This window comes from Dipodomys merriami, unplaced genomic scaffold (genome assembly GCF_024711535.1).
Source record: "Dipodomys merriami isolate MVZ:Mamm:240054 unplaced genomic scaffold, mDipMer1.0.p SCAF_358, whole genome shotgun sequence".
Classification (NCBI taxonomy): Eukaryota; Metazoa; Chordata; class Mammalia; order Rodentia; family Heteromyidae; genus Dipodomys; species Dipodomys merriami.
This window is the reverse complement of record NW_027205137.1, coordinates 209,060-218,762: the sequence shown is the minus strand read 5'-3', so window position 1 is coordinate 218,762 and position 9,703 is coordinate 209,060. Positions and strand designations below refer to the sequence as shown.

At 37.4% G+C, this 9,703-nt stretch overlaps 1 non-coding gene across 1 annotated transcript; it reads left to right on the top strand.

The window, feature by feature from the left end:
• The first annotated feature begins 7,625 nt into the window (after positions 1 to 7,625).
• On the top strand, positions 7,626 to 7,732 carry LOC138804139 (U6 spliceosomal RNA). Its single transcript, XR_011365179.1, has one exon. It is a non-coding gene; the product is annotated as a U6 spliceosomal RNA (small nuclear RNA).
• Positions 7,733 to 9,703: the final 1,971 nt, after the last annotated feature.

Sequence of the window (9,703 nt, the reverse complement as noted above, 5' to 3'; positions counted from 1 at the left end):
TTCAGTGAGTAGAGAATAAAAATGCTCTATTGGATGGCCCTGAAAGTCCAATTCTAAATTTAGGACAGAAGGCGAATAGTAAAGAAGATTTATCTTAGCCAATCTGAGATTAGAAATGTGGAGAAATATACTCATTTATGTATGTCAAACATGGAAGAGAGGATGTGGCAAGCCCATAGCCAAATGCCAAAGTAGAGATATTTAACAAAATACCATGAAGTTGAAACAAGTCTTAAAAGGGGATCTGGGCTAAAAGGGAGTAGGGTAGAAGAATGGAGAGGGAAATGGTGGAATAGTACAGTCATACCATTCAATGTACACATGTCAGAATATAAGTAGGAAACATGAAGGGATAGGTGGGGTTGGGGTAAGGGAAGGAAGAAAAATGCACTGTATATTGAAATGCACACACACTCTATTCAACACAGACATGATGAAGCAAAAGCCCTTTGCACAACTAGCTAAACATAATTTTTTTGAAGTTTTAATATTCAGAGACCAGAAGCATAAACCTTTAGAGATAAATAAGAAGAGAGAATTGACATATTGTTGAGGCTTGTTTCCCTTTCAATGTACAAAATTTAATGTGTGAAGTCTGCTGCAAATATAAATTTTATTTTGCCTATTCTTTTAAGCAAATTGCTTAAAATGTAGAGAACCAAATTCCAATATCGCTTCATTTCCAATAAAAAAATATCGTATGCACCTTTAAGTTTCTCACTTATTTCTAAATACCTTAATGCAATGCATTATTGGAACTAATTTCATTCCATATTTAAATTTATTTTTTTGTTGTTGTTGTGAAAATACTGTACAAAGTGGTTTCAATTACATGGACAAGATAATGAGTGCATTTCCTATCAAGCATTGTAACCTCGTCTTTTGTTTCCCCTTCCCATAACTTCCCATCCTCTCCCCGCTCCCTACTCAGTCCTCCCCCTACCAAAATTTTAAAGTTTGTTTTCGACATAATGACTTGTACATCTCATTGTTTTAATGGTCCAACTGTATCCCTATTATATAAACGATTTGTTTTTTCCCTTCCCTTCCTCAAATTATAACAACATCAAGTTCAGTAGAGCTAAACAAAAAACAAAAAGATAATTTAAAAAAAGAAAAAAAAGAGAAAGAAGTCAAAAAATAACGCAAAAACGCACACTCCTGTATCCCCAAAATAAAAATTATAAGAGGAAAAAAAACTTTCTGGAAAACATTGTTTTTATCAAAAAAGGCAAAGATTGAAGATTGAAAAATGTTTTAGAAAAGAAAAATATATTTTTTTATATAAGGTACCAAAAATAAAAACTAAAAAAAAAAAAAAAAAAAAGAAAGAAAGAAAATGAAGAAGAGAAAAAAGAAAAACAAAAAAACAAAAAACAAAACAAACCCAAAAATTTCTTTGATTTTTTTGGGGGGAGGAGTGGGAAAAATCCTGTATCTCCCTTGTGTCCGTAACCAGCCTCTTGTTGGAGTCTCTGGTCTGCTTGTGGTCCTGTGGCTTGGTTGGTTTCTTAAGTCAGTTTGTTCGAACAGGCAGTAAAATGCTCTGCTTTACCCAGGATTTGGCCATCCTCCTCCCAGGCTAGTTCATTGGGAGACAGATCTGCATTAAGTATCACAAAAGAGGGGGATGCAGTGATGAGGCTAGGTTCTGGTAGCTTTTCTGGGGCTGGTTTGTGAAAACCTCACAGAGCCCAGCCTGGAGCCATTCTCAGGGTTTCTGTTTACTGATTTTCAATTGCTTGTCGAGGCTGCTAGAGGGAGGGGCAGCCTCTGGCTCTGGTTACCCAGTGAGGAAAGCCACTCCTATGGCTGGCACCCGAGCTGGGTGACTTTTCCCTGGATGGAGCTGAGTCTGGCAGGTCACTCCCCTGTTAAGTTCTTGTGACCTGCTAAATAACTCGTTTTATTCCAACGCCTGAGCTGGAGCTCCCAGCTCCGCCGAGCTTTGTCTGTATCCAAGATGGAGATCACTGGTGCTGGGGGGGAGGGGTGGCCTTCCCTCCTCTGCTCCCTGAGAAGAAGTGAGGACGTCAGGCTTCTACTCACGCTGAGTCTTAGTTCCTCGGTCGTCTCTGGTCTTCGAACTGCAGGATGAAGATGTCTGCTCCTTGTTGGTTCTTGCTGGTGTTGAGTAGAATACGCTCGCCTGCTGCATCTGGCTCCTTTATCTGGGACTCTCTGTTGCTCAGCTATGGTGGCTGCACTTGCCCACCACTGCTACAGTTGTCACCGCCGCGGCGGCTGCTGGCAAGGGCTCAGAAGTATCTCCTTGCCTGGGTTTCCTTCTCTGGCCAAACTCTCTGTCCTGTGATGACTTACTTGGTGTAATTCTCTGACTTAGGACTGTTCACTGGAACTCTAAAACTGCTTTCTATGGGAGAGCTTACTTAGACTCCAGCTTCTCCTCCACCATCTTCCCGGACTCCTCTGTTTTAGATCTTGTATGAAATTCTTTACTTCCTTAATTTAGTGTCAAGTGTTTATTCTCAAATCACTTGGTTGATTGGTTATGGTTTCCTTGGACACCCATTACTTCTGTTGGGATCCATTCAGCATTTCTTTTGTGGACTCCCTGACTTCTTTCAGCTCTCTGTTTATGGATTCCATGAATTCCTCTAGTGATCTTTGTCTATGCTCATCCAGCTCTTGAAATTCCTGTATTACTCTTTGATCAGCTTCCTCATGTTCATGCAATTCCTGTAGTTCTCTTTGACCAATCTCAGCATACTCACACAATTCCTTTATTTCTCTTTGAGTTTTCACAAGCTGCTCATGCAATTCTTTTATCTATCTTTGAGTAGCTTCCTCACACCTATGAGCTTCCTGTTTTGACATTTGTTTGCCTATATCATGCTCACACAGAGTCCTTTGAAGGTTTTCAATCTTACAATGTTTACCATTAGTGTTTTTAGAGCTTTTTGGAAGCTCTCCTCTGGATTATTCATTATCTGTTCTGTCCACTGATTATCATGAGTGGGAGTTGAGATACCCGGACTTGCCATTTTTCTTGTGTTTTTCCAGCTTATTCTGCCCATTTGGCATAAGAGTAACACCAATTTTGTGCTCGAAAACTATCTTAAGTGAAGCATCAACGAAGTTTGTAGTTGCACAGTCAAAAGCCTGCAGATCCTCCTGAAGGAGAGATCCCTTGATTACTATGTAGCGACCTTCTTTATCTCTTCTCACAAATTTTAATTTGAAGTCTATTTCATCTGATATTAGTATTGCAACTCCTGCCTGTTTGTGGGAGCTGTTTGCTTGGTAGATTTTGTTCGAAAATGTGTTTGTTTTTATGGGCAAGGTGTGACTCCTGAAGGCAGCAAATATTTTGCCCATGTAATTGTAACCGCTCTGTACAGTATTTTCACAATAAAAATAAACAAATAAATATTACAAAAGCCTGCAGATATAACCTAGTTCAACAGATACATTTTCAACATCAACCAACTATGTATTAATAGGCTATGAACCGCAAAGAAGAATTTGGCAAACCAGAAATTATTAGGTTTAGTGAGAGATGTGGGTATACATAGGAATAGAGGGATGTGGAAAGGTAGAGGGAGAGCTAACTTAGACCTAATCTCAAAGCAGGAAATTGATTCAATAGAATGATAGTAGACACCGGGGGGAGGAGGAAAAAGAGAAAAAAAAGACAAGGAAAAATAGTAAAACAAAAATTAAAAATTGAAAAGTGAAACACTTAATATTATGCAGAATAAAAACGTAATATTCAGAGAAGGACTGGAATATGATAAGAGAAGGGGAGGGATAGAAAAGAGATGTCAAGAAATAAAAAATAAAAATGCTTAATATTTTATATAGGTATATAGAGGTAGTACAGCTATTAAAGAAATTAAGTCTAAGAGGTTTTGAATTCAGTAATATATTTCTGGATTAAGTGTGTATACAATCGGGGATAAGGTCTAATAATCGACTACAGGTATATCTGAGAATGAGCAGAAATGTGACTAAATCACACAAAGAAGAACGAAAGAGAAAAAAAGTGAAAAGAATGAGAAAGAAAGGAAAAAAATATCAAAAGGTCAGTAGTGCTAAACAAAAATGGAAAAAAGCACACACACACACACACACACACACACACACACACACACACACACACACGTATACCCATAAAATAAAAATTATAAGAGGAAGAAAAAAAAGTTAATAGAAAACAATTTTTTAAAGTTAAAAATTAAGAATGTTAAAACAATTTTAATAAAAGGTGACAAAAAAGAGTTCTTTCTTTTTGGGGGGTGAGAAGGGAAGATCCTGTATCTCCCTTCATAACCAGTCTCTTGTTGGAGTCTCTGGTCCGCTTGTGGTATTTGATTTTCCTGTAGCTTGGTTGTTTTCTTAAGTCAGTTTGTTTGAGCAGGCAGAAAAATGTTTTGATTTACCCAGGATTTTGTCATCCTCCTCCCAGGCTAGTTCAATGGGAGGGAGATCTGCTTTGAGTATCACAAAAGATGGCTGTTTCTTCTAGTTTGGAGATGCTGTGATGGGGCTAGGTTCTGGGTAGAGTTGAGGCTTTTCAGTAAACAGTAGCTTTTCCCTGAGGCCTAGCTTCTGAGGCAGTCACAGAGCCTAGCCAGCAGCCATTCTCAGGGTTTATTGTTACTGAATTTCAATTGATTGTCTAGGGAGGATCAGCCTCTGGCTCTGTTTACCCAATGAAGAAAGCTTGGGGCTGGTGCAGGCCCTGGCTGGGTGAATTTTCCCTGAGTGGAGCTGAGCCTGGCAGGTCAGGTTAGGTTCCTGTGACCTGTTAAATTACTTTCTGTTTTCATCAAAGGACTGAGTTGGAGCTAGCTGCTCAGCCAGGCCTTTGCCAGTACCAAAGATGGAGATCTCCAGTAGTGGGCAGGGAGGGGTGGCCTTCCCTTCTCTGCTCCCTGAGAAGGAGTGAGGAAGTCTGGCTTCTACTCACACAGGAGTCTGGTTCCTGGGTGATCTTTGATCTGCGATATTAAGGATGAAGATGTCTGCTCCTTGTCAGTTCTTGCTGGTGTTGAGTAGAATCCTCTCACCTTCTGCATCTGGCGCCTTTGTCCTAGACTCTCTGTGTTGCAGGTATGGTGGTTACGGCCGCCACCGCCCCCACCATAGCTGCAACCACGGCTGCTGGCAAGTGCTCAGATTTGTCTACTTGCCTGGATTTTCCCTCTCTGGCCTAACTCTCTGTACTGTGATGGCACATTTGGTGTGATTCTTTGGCTTAGTTAAGCTTCCAGCTTCTCCTTCACTATCTTCCCGGAACCATAAATTTAAATTTTAAATGATAAACTCTTTTAAAATTGTTTCACTCGTGCATAAGTATGGATAGATAAGTGATGTGGGCAGAATCAGAATTATTCAGAAGGTTGTAAATGGATGCTTACCTAGTTTTCCCTCGGCTGGATCATAGAATACAGACTGTCCTAATTGAAAAAGTTAGCCTTCCGAGGTTTTTGCATATAAATACTCCATCAACATTTTATTAGAGGATTATTCAAGATTAGCTATATGTTGATTAATAATGACTGATCATGACGGAAAGTTGAGGGAAAACCTTCTACACTTCAGTGAGGTTCTGATTTGTGCTTCACAAACTGTTATGAAAGCTCTACATGAGAAATCTAGCAGCTGCATCTCTAAAAAGACCTTGGGTTGTTACACTTTCTGATATTGTCTCAATTCAAGTACTTCTCCTTGGAGTTCCATACTATTCAATGATGCTGTATTAGCTCCTTGTTACAATTTTCAGACTGGTCTTTTTGATGCAATTTGTGCTTTTCAAAATTGCTCTCCAAATTCCATCCACAAACTGCATACAAAACTTATCTGAAAAAAATTGTATCTGTTTATATTGCATATACTTTTAGTTTTCATTACAAATATAGAATGTAGTAAAAATTCTCATAACAATTATTCTGCGCTAGATTGTGGGCAGATTCTGATGTAAATAATATGCTGTGTTCATGTAGAGATTTTGAGTATCCAAAGTAATAAGCCTGTGGTCCTAAAACCAATACCTTACTTATATTGAGTGACAAATACAACTTCATGTAAGTACAGAAGTTTTCCTTGTATCTTTTTAACATATATTTTTATTATAAATACTGTACAGAGTGGTTACATTTACATAAGTAAGGTAATGAGTACATTTCTTATTGAGCATTGTTACCCCCTCCTTTGTTTTTCCCCTAACATCCCTTCCCTTCACACCTCTCCACCTCTCCCCTTCACCCATCCTCTGTTAGAATGTCTTGTATATTTCATTGTTACAATGGGTCAACCAGTATCCTTTCCTTATATCTTAAATGAAGAAATGCTGGCTTGATTTATGCTGATTCTACTTGTGTAGACACATATAAAATCACTGCCCAAGTCCAAGAGCACATAAATGAAATGCCATCATTTTTTCGTCAGTTGGTATAATTGTGTTCTACACATTTATTGACAGGTTACAAATTATTCTCAAACTTTAAAACATTAAAAATACTTTCTTTTTTTCTTATTTTCTTTGCCAGCTAATCAGCAAGACCTCAGTCAGCATTTCTCACCTAGGAATTTTCACATGGGTTAGTTAAATGTATATGTAGAGTCCAGTTTTCTGAGGACTCATTCATCTGCCTAGGAATTCATGCTGGTTGTTGGAAAAAGAGCTCAAGTAAGGATGCTATTTAAAGCCTTATACCTTTACTCTTTACCAGGGTATTCTCCTGCTACATTGGTTGCTGAGAATGTCTACAAGAGTAAGCATTCCATGAGGAGCAGGGAGACACCATATGACTTATACTTACTGATGTTTCCAAGTCACTTGTTATCACTTGTACTGCATTTTGAAAGTCAAATCTCTCTAACACTACCAGTTTTAAGAGATAAGAGGAGTGGAAAATCAACTCTTAGGGACAAATACATCTTCAGCATGTATTGTTCCAAGTATTCCTTTTAAGGCATATTCAACAACTGGTGAAACTTGTGTTGGCTGTAATTATGTGTCTTTCTCCATGTGTGCATGTATACATGAGAATATGTATGTGTGTGAATAGTAACATACATGTGTACATTATGGCTTATATCATCATTTATTCCTTGCTAACAAATAAAGTAAGGAATCACTAAAGTTTTAACAGAAACTGTGTAGTTAAAGTTGTAACTCTTCACTCTGCTTCTTTACACAGACTTTGCAACTTCTCATTAATAAAGTTTCCATAAACTCTAAAATGTACATACTTAGTACTTAATGTCTGCTATCATAAATCTTAAATACTTTACAGAAAAGTTTTATACCTGCCAAACAGTCCTATTTTTGGCATATATAAGCAAAATCCCAAAATTAAGCATATTTAAAACATTAAAACTTTTAACAAACCTTAACACTTGCTGCAATGTTCATTTCGACAGGTGCCTTGTATAGAATAATTGAATTTCTCCTCCTCCAAATCTCTTGAACTACAAATATCTGGAATTATTTTGTTTTTGGCATGTCTATCTTGATTTTATTCTTTAATGTGTGCTTATGTAAGAAATACATGATTCTATAATTTCACAACAATTCTTTTGAACTTACTTTTTGTTGAATTGCCTAGCTTAATAAAATCAATTAAAAGTTACACTTTATATATAAAAACTGTTCTGTGCTCAATTTAGCATCACATACACTAACATTGGAACCATACAGAGAAGATTAGCATGCACGCTGGGCAAGGATGACATGCAAACTCTTGGAGCGTTTCATATTTTTACAGCAACAGATGCTGAAACGTATGTGGCCACAAGGGAACCGTACCGCATTCTTGGTGGGAGTGTAAACTTGTTCAACTACTTTGGAAAGCAGTATGGAGGTGCCTCAGAAGACTCCATATAAAACTCCCCTATAATACATTAATCCCACTTTTGGGGATTTGTCCAAATGATCATAAAAAAGACCATACTAAAACTACCAGCACAACTATGGTTATTGCAACATTATTTATGATAGCTAAGATATGGAACCAAAACAGATGCCCCCATTAGATGAATGGATCAAGAAAATGTGTTATATATACACAATGGAATTCTTTGCCTCCATCAGAAAGAATGACATCGCCCAAATTGTTAGGAAATGGAAAGACTTGAAAAAAAAATTATTGAGTGAAGTAAGCCAAGTCCAAAGAAATATAGGTCCCATGATTTCCCTTATTTTCAATAACGAATGTATGTCTGGGATAAGCAGAAAATTCAAAAGATATGTGCATATAACCAGATAAGTTGATGTTAAAGAAATTGAACCCCAAGATAGGGACACAAGTGGTTTTTTGTTTCTTGCTATTGTTTATAACGTACTTATAATGTGTGATGTCATTTTTTTTGTTTATTGTATGTTTCTCCCCACACTATAACCCCTGTTTTCTCTGTATTTGAAGTTGGTACACTTACATCTTGCATGTATGCTTCTCTAATTTGGGGAGGGGAAGGGAACAAATGCTCAAATAGCGATACAGGTTGACCCATTGTAACAATGAGATGCACAAGACACTATTTTTAAAAATGAACTTTACAATTTAGGAGGAGGAAGGAAGGGGGAGGGGAGTGTACTTGTGGAGGTGGGAGGGAAGGGATGGTAGGGGAAATATAAAGGAGGAGGTAACAATGCTTGTTAGGAAACTTACTAGTTTCCTTGTTCATGTAAATGTGACCCTTCTGCACAGTATTATTACCATAAAAAACATATAAAAATGTTCTTAGATGGAAGAGTTTATTTCCTCTATTTTACCCATATAATATTGTTAACAAAGAAATTAATTCAGAAAACTGATATGAAGGTAATTTGAATAAATGTGTGTGTGTGTGTGTGTGTGTGAGTGCGGCAGCGCACAAGCATACACACATGTGCATGCGAACAAACACCATGCATATATATTGGAATGCTCAGAATTTAAATCAGGGCTTCAAGGCCTTGCTAGGCCTTTCCTATCTAGATTGGTGAGCTGTGATATAAGCTACATCTCAATTCTTGGCTCTTTGCTAGTTCATTAAACATTTTGAAAAATAATTTCATGAAGTTTTTTTTGGCCCTGATTGGCTTCCAAGTGTTATCCACAGATCTCAGTCTCCTGAGCAAATATTCAGAGTAGATAGGATTATAGGTGTGACCAGCCAGCACAAGGCTTTTAGAACAATTTTAAAAGTAAAAGAAAATTTACTTCATGGGGGACTGTTTTATCATCACCTAATTTGAAAGCCTTTTGAGTGATTATATGTCAATTTAATTCGTTTGGGGATTGTTAAAAGATAGTAAGTGATGATATTTTAAAGTTTTAGTACTTTTTAAAAAAGAAACTGGAACTGTGGGACAGAAGAAATTTGGCTGTCTTTGGACCTCATTTTGTAAGCTCAGCTCTGTGCATGAAAACCCATTGTCACCAACACAGTCTGTGTTGAAGACAAAATGTGACAGAAAACAATCACCATGGGAAATATTTGCTATGCTATTATTTCTTGGACAATATGAATATTGAATTGAGAGCATAAGAGAATGGAGAGATTTTACCCACCTTTTTGGTATTGCTGAAAGACTTTTGGAAACTTTGACTCATTTCCTTCCTCACTGTGTGTATCTTTGGGCCATGCACTTATAGTCTTTTACTACAATTTCCCCAACACTACAATGGTAATAACATTAGCATTATACCAAATGTTATCTTAAGAAGTAAGAGAATAAAATTTGTGAAAC